This window comes from Hyperolius riggenbachi, chromosome 10 (assembly GCF_040937935.1).
Source record: "Hyperolius riggenbachi isolate aHypRig1 chromosome 10, aHypRig1.pri, whole genome shotgun sequence".
Lineage (NCBI taxonomy): Eukaryota > Metazoa > Chordata > Amphibia > Anura > Hyperoliidae > Hyperolius > Hyperolius riggenbachi.
In genome coordinates this window covers 264,074,823-264,089,867 of record NC_090655.1, presented here as the reverse complement: position 1 = coordinate 264,089,867, position 15,045 = coordinate 264,074,823, and the positions used below count along the sequence as shown (strand labels likewise).

General features: G+C 45.4%; 1 pseudogene; it reads right to left on the bottom strand.

The window, feature by feature from the left end:
* Positions 1-15,045, bottom strand: part of LOC137535436 (zinc finger protein 850-like) — a 93,963-nt pseudogene that overhangs the window by 27,589 nt on the left and 51,329 nt on the right.

Sequence of the window (15,045 nt, the reverse complement as noted above, 5' to 3'; positions counted from 1 at the left end):
CAGCTAATCCAGTCTGACTTCAGTCAGAGCACCTGATCTGCATGCTTGTTGAGGGGCTGTGGCTAAAAGTATTAGAGACACAGGATCAGCAGTCCGGCAACCGGTGTTTCAAAAGAAAAAATCCATATCCTTCTCAGTTTAGGTTCCCTTTAAAAGTAATTAAATATGGCAGCCTCCATATCCCTCTTGCTTCAGTTGTCCTTTAAGGGAAGTAGCCTGGAAATCAGGTGACTAGACGGGTGACAGCTCAAATGTAGAATAAAGGGATGAGCAAAATACATAAAATAAAATAATGGGATATCTAAAAAGTCATTTTTAGGAGTAGGAGGACACATTCATTTGGTTATCTCATCATTTTATTTTCTACTCAGGTTCACTTTAAATCTTCCCCTTGCTGGGCTTTTTGAGCAAGGGAGACGCTGGAGGAGAGACACTGCTGTCTGACAGCCTGGAAGTGACCCTATACAGTTCCCTGGTGTCTAGTGGTCCTCCCTCCCCTATACAGATCCCTGGTGTCTAGTGGCAGCCATCCCTCCTACAGTTCCCTGGTGTTTAGGGCTTTCCCCCTACCTCCCCCATAAGGTTTCCCTGGTGTACTATGGCCTCACCTCCAATATAGCTTCCCTGGTGGTCTAGAGTGGGCCAAACATAATTTAAAGTGAGCAAACCCCTTGAGGTCCAAATTTAATGGCTCAGAGGGTCAGATCTGGCCTGCAGGCTGAAGTTTGACATGTATGCTATAGTATGACCCAATTCAACCCTGTCCCAACCCGCAGAAAAACTGTCACTTGCATACCTGTTTAATAGAGATGGCCCGAACAATTCGCCGGTGAACGGTTCCCGGCAAATTTCGGTGGTTTGAGTTCATGGAGAACCACAAACTTTTCAGGAAGCTCGATTTGCCCCCAATAGTGCATCATTAGGGTCAACTTTGACCCTCTACATCACCGTCAGCAGGCACATTATAGCCAATCAGGCTGCACTCCCTCCTGGAGCCCCCCCCCCTTATAAAAAGGCAGGCAGCGTCAGGCATTGGACTCACTTGTGTGCCTGCAGTAATTAGAGAAGGGTGAGCTGCTGCAGACTCTTATAGGGAAAGCTTAGTTAGGCTCTTGTAGGCTTGTTAGCTTGCTCCTTGCTGATTCTTGGTGTGTGTGTCCCACTTGCATTATACACAGCCCTGTCGGTCAGTTGCAGCTGGCCTTTGGCCCCTTGGTGGTAATTACTACTGTGCCAGGTGCAGATTTGTAATACCCATCACTGCATATAACTACCTGTTGTTCACAGTGCACCCCCCTGAGAAGTCACCTAAGTCACAAAAGTGTTCAGTAACTCACCTTTATAAAAATGAATGAGGCATGCATTCCAGCCCGAAGACTACAGCCTCTATGCCTGCACACGGTGTGACTGCCTGCCCAAGACTTAAGTCGGTCCCCACACAGCATCTCTGCCTGCAGGCCGCTTGACTGCCTTCTCCACCACCACCAACAGGGTCCAGGACTCCAGGCGGATTCCTGAATTTTTAAGGCCGCTGCTTGCAGCGGCCGCTATAATAATTTTTCTGGTGCGTGTACATGCCTGCCTAATTTTTCTGGCTGCAGCTGCAACAACAAAACAAAAGGCATGTACATGTGCCAATTCCCCTTCGTGATCATTACCTTGCCGCAGTGAAGGGGCTTGCGTATCACAAGGAAGCAATGACCGCCGGCTGTATGAGTGTCTCGGGTGGGGGTGGCACACCAAAGATATGGGCTTGAAAACTGCCACGGCCTGAACTCTCTCCATGGTGCGCACCAGTCCAGCACAGCCTTCACTACACAAACAGCTGTTTGCGGTGTGTTACACAGCGAGTTTGGTGCGTCAGTGTGAAGCAGTACTCTAATTACACTCCCTGATTGATGTATACACATGTAAGATGTTTTAAAGCACTTTAGGCCACCAATTTAGCATGCAATGTGATTTTTGCCCTTAAAACGCTGCTTTGTGTCAAATCCAGATTTTTCCCGGGGACTTTTGGCGTCTATCCAACTCATCCATGCAAAAACTCAGATGTTAGACCCCTTGAAACATCTTTTCCATCACTTTTGTGGCCAGCATAAATGTTTCTAGTTTTCAAAGTTTGCCTCCCCATTGAAGTCTATTGCGGACGGTTCGCAAAAGTTCGCAAGTTCGCGAACGTTTGCGGAGGAACTTAAAATCGGAGGTTCGGGCCATCTCTATTATTTAACTCTTTCAGACATAGAAAGAAAAAAAAAGGAACACAGCCTCCGTGCTTGGCACTATACATGTACATGTCTATCTCATCATGTCACATGTCACCTCGGTTTTCCTTTAAGAAGGGAATCGGTACAAAAGGATATAAATAGATCTATAAAGACTCACAAACAAATCCAAACAATAACAATGATAATACATTTCTCAGCAGTGGGACATGGTTGTAATGTTAAAGAGACACTGAAGCGAAAAAATATATGATATAATGAATTGGTTGTGTACTATGAATAATTACTAGAAGATTAGCAGCAAAGAAAATATTCTCATATTTTTATTTTCAGGTATATGGCGTTTTTTCTAACATTGCATCATTCTCTAATATGTGCAGATTACACAACACTCAGCATTCAAAATGATTCTTTCAGAACAGTCTGTGAACTAATGACCTCTCCTCTGGCAGATAAAAAGTAAACAGTTGAGATAATAAAAGTCAGAAGACAGCCCTCTCCACGACTTCGTAGAAGTGAAAGTCGTAGAAATGAATGGCTTTTTTGCATAGAGATAACAACTGGAGTTTCTTAACTCTTCCTGTACTGGAAACAATTAGACTGATGTATCTGATCTTAATGTTTTATTTCTTAGCTGTACTACACATACAAATCATAATATCATAATTTTTTTTTTCGCTTTAGTGTCTCTTTTTTTTTTTTTAAATAATCTTTATTTATAGAAAAATTTTCCTTCAAGCAAATATACAAATACAATAAATAATGTACTCAATATAATATCGAACACATCCTAAATCCATTTTGCAAAAATACCATACTAAGAAATGAAGGGAAAAAAAAATCCCTCCCCACACATACTCCATTCCTCCATCTTCAGGGGGCGTGTCCACATAACCACTATTCAGACGTAACCTATTAAATTAAACTCCATCCCCCAGAACTAGTCTCCCGAGTCCCTCCCCCTTTTACCAAGGTTACTAAGAAGAGAGAGTCAGGATCCCCAACCCATCAATCTAAACTTTCAAACCATCCATACAAACACGCAAACAAAACAAACAAAAAAAATAAATAAATAAATAAAAAAAAAAAAAAAAAAATACAAAAAAAAAAAAAAATAAATTAAAAAATGAAATAAAAGAAAATACACACACACACACGCACGCACGCACGCACGCACGCACACACACACACCAAAAAGGGGGAAAACCTCATGCCAGTGTCTCGGGACATCCCAGGCCTGGGCCACCATCGACAAATGGATCAATCTCACTTGTCCCTCAAACACTCTGTGACCCTATAAATCTCGGGCCCGTGCATACTCCTCAGAGGATCTAAACCTCAGCCATTTAGCCCATGTACTGTAGTAGACATCCGATCTATTCTGCACCATATGCATAAGATCTTCCATATTCATGATATCATCTATCTCTCTAATCCAATCCCCTATTGATGGAGGGATAACCTGTTTCCACCTCCTAGTTATCAAGATCTTAAGGGCATTCAGGAGGTGCCTCAAGAGTGAATTTTTATATTTCTTGATGCTCCACGTATTTACATGCAGCAAGAAGAATGCAGGGTCATCTGGGGGGGTAAACCCCAAGATCTTCTGTATATAGCATTTCACATCTGTCCAAAATTTTACCAATCCCTCACATCCCCAAAACACATGTAGGATCGTACCTCGCTCTTTATTACATCTCCAACACATGGGTGAAGCGTTCGGAAAGGCCTTGTTTAACCTGTCTGGAGTCCAGTACCATCTCGTAAAGAACTTATAGTTAGACTCTTGTGTTTTAGATGCCACTGAGGATTTATGAACAAACAGCAGGATTTTCCCCCACTGCTCATCAGTAAATGTGTTACCCAGGTCCCCCTCCCACTTGGCCCTAATATATCCCGCTGGATCTACTTCATCGTTTAAAATATCATATATACGTGAAAGAGTACCCCTAATCGCCCCCTGTCCTCTACACAATCCTTCAAATGCAGTCAATTTCCTTGAGAGCTCTCTCTTGCTACCCACCGCCCCCAAGAAATGACGAAAACGAATAAGGCCCCACTCATCCAACCCAGGATTACCCACCTTTTCCCTAATCTGATGCAGGGTAATCCAATTCCCCTCCTCGATCAAGTTTAATGCTCTTAGTTCCCCGCAGCTTTTCCAACGTGGGAATCCCTCGCTCGTAATACTACCAATTAACCCCGGGTTCCCCAATAATGGTATCATGGGGGTTGGCCATGGAGACATATCCCCCCGCTCCCTATACTTACCAAATAAAGTCAAGGTTTGGTTTATCAGGGTACCTGCCGGGTGGGTTATCTTAGCACATTTCCCAATCCAGGGTGTATACTGAATAGGGTACGCCACCAGCTCTTGCTCCATCTCCACCCATTGTTTATTACCCTTGTGTCTAGACCAGTCTACCACCCGAGTTAACACTGCAGCTGCATGATACAGGCGTGCATTAGGCGCCGCCAGTCCCCCCCTTCGCTTACCTGCATACAAAAGCGTGGATCTAGTGCGTGGAGGTTTCTTTTTCCAGGTAAACCTCATGAATAGTCGTTTGACCTGTTGGAAAAAGTGCGGAGGTAGCATGATCGGTACAGCCTGGAATAAATATAATATTCTAGGCATCACTGCCATTTTCAGGATATTAATTCTACCTAACCATGAGAAGGACCCCACATCCCATCTTTCAAGGTCTTTACTGATATTATTCAGCAAGGGGGGGAAATTCCGCTGATATAGTTCCATAATCGATGGAGCAAGCTTAATTCCCAAGTATGATAGGCCAGACTGGGCCCACCCAAATGGGAAGTTCTGCGTGATCCTCGTGATCGTGTCCTGATCCAGACCCACTGACATAGCCTCGCATTTATTATAATTAATTTTGAAATTAGAAACGCTCCCATATTTAGTAAACTCCTGCATCAGATTAGGCAAGGATATATGTGGGGTAGTCAAAAAAAATAACAAGTCATCGGCATATGCTGCCACCTTATGCCTAGATTGAACGAGTGTTAAACCCCTAATATTCTCATTGCCCCTAATTGAACACAACAGGGGCTCCAGGGTCAAAGCAAAGATCAAGGGAGACAAGGGGCACCCCTGTCGTGTCCCGTTACTAATGCTGAACAGCTCGGAAGGTACCCCATTCACTCTTACGCTTGCAGTGGGAGACGAGTACAGTGCTAAAATTCTCTCCCTCATTAATCTTCCCGACCCCACATGCCGCAGTGTCTGATCAATAAAGTCCCAGTCCACCCTGTCAAATGCCTTCTCCGCATCCGTGGATAATAACAGGGTGGACTGGGACTGGGTCCTGGCCCACTCAATCAAATCCAGAGCTCTTATTGTATTGTCCCTTGCTTCTCTCAAGGGCATAAAGCCCACTTGGTCGTAGTGGACAATACCGCCAACCAAGCGCGCCAGCCGGTCTGCAATCATCCTGCCATAAATCTTAATCTCTGCATTGAGCAATGATATAGGTCTGTAACTGGTGCAGAGCAGTGGGTCCTTACCTTCTTTAGGTAGGACCACTATGTTCGATCTAAGCATATCTTGTGAAAATGCACAACTCCTCTCCCTCCCACCTCCTATCAGGTTAAATAACCTTAACATCTGAGGGGCCAATATATCAAAAAACGTCCTATAATATTCGGAACCAAACCCGTCTGGCCCGGGAGCTTTATTTGGAGGGGACTGCCAAACCGCCTTCTGCAGCTCTTCCTTTGAAAAAGGGGCCTCTAGCTCTGCCGCTTCTGCGGCGGCCAGGGTCGGCATTCCAGACCTCCTCAAATACTGTTGTATTTTATCTATCTTCTGTTCTTTGGAGTTTACCCCACTCTGTTCAATATTATAAAGTGATTTGTAGTAATTTCTGAAGACGCACGCGATAGACTCACTTCGCACCCGCCTTCTCGAAGTCCCATCTAAAATCTGTGGGATATACAACTCCCTTTGCTGCTGTCTCAGTGCCCTAGCCAATAACCTCCCGCTCTTGTTCCCGTGTTCATAATATAGGCATCTGCATTTTGCTGCCATCTCCTTAGACTTCTGGAAGAGAAGTGATTTTAATTTTTCTCTTTCCCCCCTTAATTCCTGCCATACTGCAGGCAGCAGATTTTTCTTATGCTTTTTATCTAACTCCTGCACCCGGTTCCAAGAATCCATGATAGCTTTAGTTCTTTCCCTCTTCCTCCTTGCACCCTCTCTTATGAAAAAACCCCTTATGACACTCTTGTGTGCCTCCCAGAGTGTAATCGTAGTTATTTCTTCCGTCTGATTTTCCTTAAAATAGTTCTTTAGCTCTGCACCAATCACAGATACCACCCGCTCATCAGATAGTAATGCTTTATTTAGTCTCCAGTTAAATTGAGGTCTGCCCCGGTTATCTGTGAACAGTTCCAGAAACACCGGCGCATGATCAGACACTGCGGCAACCCCAATTCCAGACTGCGGCTCCTCAGACAGCAGATTATGAGACACCAAAAAATAATCAATTCTTGTATAGCACTGATGTAAACCCGAAAAATATGTAAAACCCTTCTCAAAGGGATGTTGTACCCGCCATATATCTACCAGCTGCTGTCGTTGTAGTCCAGCCCTGGCTCTAATCAGGAGTTTTTTTGAGAGGTAAGACCTCCCAGTTGAAGTATCCATATCAGGATCTAGACTGATATTTAAATCCCCCCCAATTATAACGCTCCCCTCGGCAAATGCCTCAAGCCTCGACAGAAATCGCTCCATATATCCAACCTGTCTCTCATTAGGGAAATAAACTGAACCCACCGTTAGCCTTCGCCTCTCAATTAAACCTTTAATTAATATATATCTACCATCCTCGTCTCTTAGTTCCTGTATCTCTTCCAGTCTAATATCCCTAGATACCAACAAAGCGGTACCTTTCACCTTTGACTGTTGGGGAAGACTAAAAAAAGCATAAGGAAAAAATTTATTTTTAAATATTGGGGGTCCCCTTAGGGAGAAATGGGTTTCTTGGAAACAGGCCATCCCTATACCTTGCTTTTTAAGGGATCTTAAAAGTGATGCCCGCTTTTCAGGCACATTCAGGCCTCTGGTGTTGAGGGACATCAACTTAATTCTTGTCATGGTCTAACCAAACTCCAAAACTTGAAATATTCCAGGCCAGGTCTCCCAGACATTGGCATGATAAGGAAAGGGAAGGAAAGAAAAATCACCCCCCACACACACGGCATTCATTCTCATTACACACCTTTGGTCCTCCTTGTTACCCACACCTAACCTTGGCCTCCTATGGACCATACAATCCCATGACCCATCCATGTAACATGAGAATTGGTCTCCGAGACCATCGACCATGTCCTGAGGCGTGAAGCAACATGGAGACGTGGTGCCCAGGCCCCAACCCACCCCCAGCCCATCGCAAGCAGGGAAGGGGGGAAAGAAAAAGAGGAGAGTAGAGCAAAAGAGGGGAAAAAAAAAAAAAAAAAAAAGTAAAGGGAACGAGGGGGAGGAGCCCCAGCAGGGGCAACCATCCCTAGTCCAGTAACTCCCCATCCCACTCCTCCCACCTTAAATGTTAAACTCTGCTAATAATATTGATCTCCCCCTCATCCTCCCCATGTAGCTCTTACTCTCCACCTCTGCACCTGTATATACCCGAGGGAGGAAGATGGGGAGACAGGAAGGGGAGAAAAAAATTAAAAAAAGGAAGAGAAAAAAAAATCCCCCCCCCCCACCTCAGCAACATCACAATAACCCTCATCCTCTTACTTCATACACCAATTTACCTTCCTTTTAGAGTGCTATACTGTCACCAGTCTCTTCCTGGAGTGACCCCTACCTCCCACCCCCTCACCTCCCTCCTCTCCTGTATATAGTTGGGGGAGGGAGGGAAAGGACACCACATAAATATGCAGGTAAAATGAATTTCAACACATTAATCCCTTTTCCCCCCCACCCGCATCCCACCCATACAGTGTCACCATCATCATCATCTTATATCAAATTCTATTCTTAAAACAGTGTATTCAATGTCTGCATTCCTATATAGTGATATCCATCTTCTTTTGAGATGACCTTTACCCTCCACCTCCAAACCTTGGCTCTCTTCCTATATAGTTAAAGGAAGGGACAGCCTACATTTCAAAAACAAGTGAGAAAAAAAAAAAAAAAAAAAGTGTTTCCCTCTTTGGAGTACTACAGTGTCTACATTCCTATGTAAAAATGTCAGTGTCCTCTTAGAATAACCTCTACCCTCCACCGCCACCCCCCATTCCACTCTTATTTATATTTAAAGGAGGAGGGAAAAAGACACCTCGCAGATATATAACTAGCGAAAATCCTTCCCTTCTTCATGTTAGTCCCTCCCCCCACACAGATTCACAGTGATCATTATCCTCTTACAACCTATTCCATTCTCAAAACAATATATCCTCCCTTTTTACTGTGCTTACAGTGTCTACATTTCAATCCCCTATCAAGGCGTCCCCCACCCCCCCACCCCAGCTCCCCCCCCATATAGCCAGGGGAGGGGGGGAAAGGACATCACGCAGGAGAATAAATAAAAGTGAATTTTAAACCATCTATCCCCAAAAGATCTCTCAGTGATTGTCATCTTCCTCTTTACAATACTACAATATCTACATTCATGTACCATATATCACTCCTTCAAAGGTCAACAACACATTGACTAACTTTCATATATAATATTCCCATAGAGGAAAGGGAAAACAAAGGAAAAAAAAAAAAAAAGAAAAAAAAATCCACTCTCCCCTCCCCCCCCCCCCCCCCCCCAATATGTTACTGCAGTTCACAGCCCTGTTATCTTATTCTAGATTTGTTCAGTGTTGTTGGGGTCCTCTTAATTTCTGATTCCCCCCAGCATATATAACTTCTGGGTCCCAGTCTGGAAGGGATGGTATCTCCAGGCCTAGTTTATTACAGAATTCCTGCAAGTCCTTCGGATGTCTCAGGCTTGCTGTCACTTGGCCTTGGCTTGCAGTTAATTGAAATGGAAAGCCCCATTTATACATAATGTTTTCCCCTCTAAGAACCTCCAAAAGCGGTTTTAATGCTCTCCTTTGAGCCAGGGTGAAGCCGGCTAAGTCTTGGTACAATTGTATGTGGGCTCCTTCATATTCCAGAGGCCCTTTTACTCTTGCTGATCTCATAATGTTCTCTTTTTCTGTAAAGTAATGAATCTTACAGATGACATCCCTGGGGGTCCCATCGTTTCTCAACATTCCTTTCCCAATCCTGTGGGCCCGATCAATGCATATCTGGACATCCTCACTGTCCAGGTATCTGGAAAAGATTCTCTGCAAGGCTGGAGCTAGCTCCTCTGCTTTTATCCTTTCTGGAAGCCCCCGGACCCTTATATTGTTACGCCTATTACGATTTTGCAAGTCCTCAATCTGGCTCCTAAAGGTGGTATTCATATCTTTTTGTTTTTCTACAAGGGCCCTTAAACTGCCAACTTCAGACTTCAAAGCCTCCACTTCGCCCACCACTGCCAAAACTTTTTGGGATACCTCCCCCATCTCTTCTTTTATCACCTCAATCTCCGCCCTGGTAGAGTCCAAGATGGTAGTGGTTTGCGATTCTAAATCTGCTTTAGTGGGGAGCTCACGGAGATATGCCCATATCTCCTCAAGTTTATGCATCTGTGATTGGGATGGGCCAGGAGAGCTCTCAGCTGCCATGTTTTCCATCAGTCTGCCCTGCTTCCCCTGTGCGGGCGAGGTAGCGGGAAAATAATTTGATACCCTCGATTGGGGTTGCTTCGGAGCATCTGGGGACTTTTTCTGCTTACTTTTCCCCGTCATCACGACTGATCAACAATAGTGCCTTTAAACAAGCTGCACCTGCATCCACGGAGCAAACAGTGCTGCAGTAGCCAGCACTATTATACAGATTAAAGAATAAACGTCTCTTATCAGCTTCACAAAAGTCTCTTCAGGGGATTTTTAACACCACTTAGCCTCAGTCTATTATAGCAAGCCCCCAGAAAACAGTCCACTTATGTCTCTGTCTGCTCACCTCACCTCCATAAGCTGCATTAGTTTCCAATCAACTAGCCGAGATCCTGAGCAGCAGCACAAGCTTGCAGACACGAGAGTTTGCAGGTACAGGCAGTGCAGACCTTTCTGGCAAGTGGAATACCAGCTCCTCTGTCTGCCCCCTTGACACAGCGGTCCTTGGACACGCTCGAGTAGCTTGCCAGATGCTGGAGATAGTCACGGAGGGGAGAGGGCAAACTCCGCCTCCCTCCACTCGCTGTCAGTAGTTTCTCCCCGGCTAAACAGCTCCTGTCGTTCAGACCTCTCAGGCAATCAGTGGGGGAAGAGGAGGCAGCCCAGCCACGAGAAGGACCAGGAGGACGCCCTTCACTTCCGCAAACAGAGGGCCACCTGCAGTGTCTCCACCTAACTCCAGGCGCACACCACACAGGTCAAATCCGGGCCAAGCATCAGAGCATGGAGATGGTGGTAGGTCAGAGCCCTAGCGTGCACGTCCTCACGCCGCCATGTTAAGCCACTCCCCCAACAATGCAAAATGCAGCAGTTACCCCAACAGTGCAAAAGGCCCGCTTTAGTGTCTCTTTAAAGGAATGATGAAAGTCAATGCGTTTAATAGATTTTTTCCAGCTATTCGTTGAGGCCATCAGGTGATAATGAATGAATAATTATTTTTGTAGTATTTGAATCCTGTAAATTTATTTTTTTGAGGGTATCAAAAGCATCGGTATGTGAAGAGTGAACAGTTTTTATCAGCGTGATGTGAAAACCATTAAGATTTTTGTCATGCACTCAGGGGTGTAGCTAGAGCACCTCCAATCACAGGGTGGCCCAGACCTGTGGGGGCCCCAACCACTAACCTACCCTCGGCTGCCGGGCCCTGCTTCACCTGCATCTCATGCTGGCCCCCGGTCCTACTTACTAAGATGTGGCTGGACCGCTAGTCACGGCTCCACCACAGCTGCAAGCCAGCCAAATGGAACACAAACTGACCACAACTGCAATACCAAGGGGGTCTAACGGTCACCTTCGCTGTTCTCTTTCACCTTCTCTCTATATCTTCCTGCTCTCCCTTTCCTTTCTTCCCTCTCTTCCCCAGGTTGGACAGGGAGGCATCTGATTCAAAATATCACCGCAAAGCAATTTTAGTGCCATTGATGGTAGTGGATTACCCCTGGTCCTGTCCCCAGGATTTTTCTCCCAGGTCCATCTTTCAACGGGTCCTTCCACCTATGCCTGATACAATTTGCTTCACTTGCATGTACAGTATATACATTGTGCCACAGTTTGCATCACTGTGTTATCTGTACGCTGTATGTTTCTAGTGTGCATCTAATGTGTACTACTGCTATTTTACCACCAATGATCCTGTTGTGCTGAAACCAATTCCAGGTACAACTAATGTACTTGACAAAATAAATTCTGATTCGGATATCCCTCTCCCCTCGGGTTCCCTTTAAGCAGTTTGGGCAAAATGTGGGCGACAGCCAGCTGATTGCCCGCAATAGGGGAGCAGGGGAGTAACAAGGTTTTTTAACACCACAGGCAGACACTGCAAGATGTGTCCCTCTCCCCCCCCCCCCCCCCCCATTTGCAGAATTACAATGCAGCTGGCAAGGATTACAATAGATATTACAATAGATACCTTCGCCTCCTCCAGGCTACAGCCACTAGAGGTCCCCTCTGTCTTCTCTTCTCAGAAACATTTATGCTCTAGTTCCAGATTGGGAATTAGAGCATAAGTGGCGCTACAGAGAAGACAGACGGGATCTAGATCTCTAGCCGCTGGAGCCCAGGGGAGGAGACAGATAGGATCTGGGCCTCTGGTGGCTGGAGCCCAGAGGATGTATCTATTATAATCTTCGCCCGCTGCACCAGAACTCTGCAGATGGGGGGGGGGGGGGGGGGAGGGCACAGTGACAGAATGGGAGAGAATGGATAGAATTTGGGCCCCCATACCCTTGGAGCTTTGTGGCCAAAACTGGAGCCTATACAGCCTGTGCCTCAGCAGGACTCACATGCGGTATACAAAAACATCCCCAACAGTGGTTGAAACCACTTCACTGCAAATTTTCCAACGTGTGTGAATCTTGCATGTGTGACCCCCGGCCCCATCAATTGGTTCAGGAAAAAAACAAAAACCATTTAAGGTCCTGTTCACACGTCTCAGAATTTGTCTGCATTGTGCGTGTTTATGATTTTATGTTCCATCGCACATCTTATGTATTTCAGTGGCCTCACATTTGTCCTTTGTCTTTCTGTACAAGTCAGCAGGAATGCAGGAAAAAAACAATTTTGACAAAGTCCAATGCATTTCTTTTTTCAATCATAACTTTTTATTAAATTTCTTAAAATCATAATCAGAAAATGCATACAGTATGTACATAGAAATGAAGAATACAGAAAAAAACAAGTCAAAAATAGCATTCTTGTAACTCAAACAACTAATTTTACTGAATATCAAAAGTGGGACAGTCAGCTAGCCACCATGTGTGTCTCTCTATTTAAGCATTGCTCTAAGGGGAAGGGAACTTCATACACCCAATGACTTGGCCTCCTATGGCTGGATATACTGTATAAGGGAACAGAGGGAGCTAAAATGACCGCCTAATGGTGCCAGAGGGCTCTAGAAGGTCCTCAGAAAAGCTTTCAGAGTCTAAGTGAAAACCTCTGAACTGTACAACTCAGTCATGTAAATATACAGAGTACACCACATGTAATATATACTGCAACATAATCACAAAATAATAACAATAATATGAAAATATCGTAAGAGAACAGAGGCGCCAGCAGGATAAAAGGTAATAAAAATTTTAAAATTTGCTGGTAGGCAGTGGTGGACTTACCTCCGGAAAGCAGACTCAAAACACTGTCTGAATTAAACAAATACATTTATTATTGGTACCCCAAAAGATGCAACGCGTTTCGCAGGCACAGCCCGCTTCATCAGGCAATAAGGTAGGGGACAAACAGTAGCTCGTCAGTAGCACGAATGGCACCTCTGTCGCGTTGCATCTTTTGGGGTACCAATAATAAATTTATTTGTTTAATTCAGACAGTGTTTAATTCAGACAGTGTTTTGAGTCTGCTTTCCGGAGGTAAGTCCACCACTGCCTCCCAGCAAATTTTAAAATTTTTATTACCTTTTATCCTGCTGGTGCCTCTGTTCTCTTACGATAATACTGTGTCCACCCCTGGTGGAGGGGTGACCTACCCCTACTTTCCTGATCTACAGAGAGCGACATCTTAATTCTGAGTGAGGACAGGTCTAATCTCCTTACCTGCATCTACAGTGCTTGCCTAAGAGGTAACCCACGCTTGTGAGTATATTCATCTCACACTTACATTTATCCACGGTTTCCAATACATACTACACTATATTGGGCTCTCGGTGTCTCCTATTTATAATATGAAAATGTTAACTCAGAACTCTAAAAGCGAATGAAAAAAATAACCAAAGGGATGAGATAAACGGGTATGTACAGTGCAAAACATTAACCACTTGCCGACCGCGCACTCATACCGCGCGTCGGCAAAGTGGCAGCTGCAGGACCAGCGACGCAGTATTGCGTCGCCAGCTGCAGGCTGATTAATCAGGAAGCAGCCGCTCGGGCGAGCGGCTGCTTCCTGTCAATTCACGGCGGGGGGCTCCGTGAATAGCCTGCGGGCCGCCGATGGCGGCTCGCAGGCTAAATGTAAACACAAGCGGAAATAATCCGCTTTGTTTACATTTGTACGGCGCTGCTGCGCAGCAGCGCCGTAAGGCAGATCGGCGATCCCCGGCCAATCAGCGGCCGGGGATCGCCGCCATGTGACAGGGGACGTCCCGTCACTGGCTGCACAGGACGGATAGCGTCCTGTGCAGCCCTGATCTCGGGGGGGGGGGGGGGGAGCAGGTAGGAGAGGGAGGGGGGAATTTCGCCGCGGAGGGGGGCTTTTAGCTGCCCCCCCCCGCCAGCCACATGCAGGCATGAGAGATCGGACCCCCCCAGCACATCATCCCCCTAGTGGGGAAAAAAGGGGGGTGATCTGATCTCTCTGCCTGCTACATGATCAGTGCTGGGGGCTGCAGAGCCCACCCAGCACAGATCACTCAGCACAGCGCTGGTCCTTAAGGGGGGGTAAAGGGTGGGTCCTCAAGTGGTTAATAACCAGGCTGTTTTATTTTGCTGCCTAAAAGAGTTAATCTTTAGGCATAAAAGTGACAGCTTCTGTCCTTATTGGGAATACATTAAACCTCATTGATAAGCAAATTACAGCAATAAAAGTTTTCCTGGCAGAATACAACTTCTGAGAGCAGGGGGAGATTAAAAAAAAAAAAAAATCAAACGTTCATGTATTTTTTTTATTTAGGGACACTTAATAGGCTGTCACTGAGAAGAGACAAAAAAAATATTCAATCTACTCTGTAAGGCCTCTTTCACACCAAGACGTTAAGATCGCAAAATGTGCCCCTAACGCAACGTATGGTGGTGTTGAAGTTGGACGTCAGATTGAGCCATGTTATGTGGCTCTTGGCGTGCTGTTTTCGTTCTATCTATACTGATAGAACAGCCGCTCCAGGATAGTGATGGGAAGTCCGGATCTTTTCAAGGATTCGGATGATTTGAATCGAATCATTGAAAAGATCCGGATCTTTGAACCGAATCATTTGAATCATTTTACTAGGGAAGCAGACTAGGGGTGAAATGACTAGCAGGACAGGACTTTCCCTGCACTGTACATTCTGTATGTTCCTGTTTCTTCCAGACATCCATCCACTGATAGAACAGCCGCTCCATGATAGTGATGGGAAGTCCGGATCTTTTCAAGGATTCGG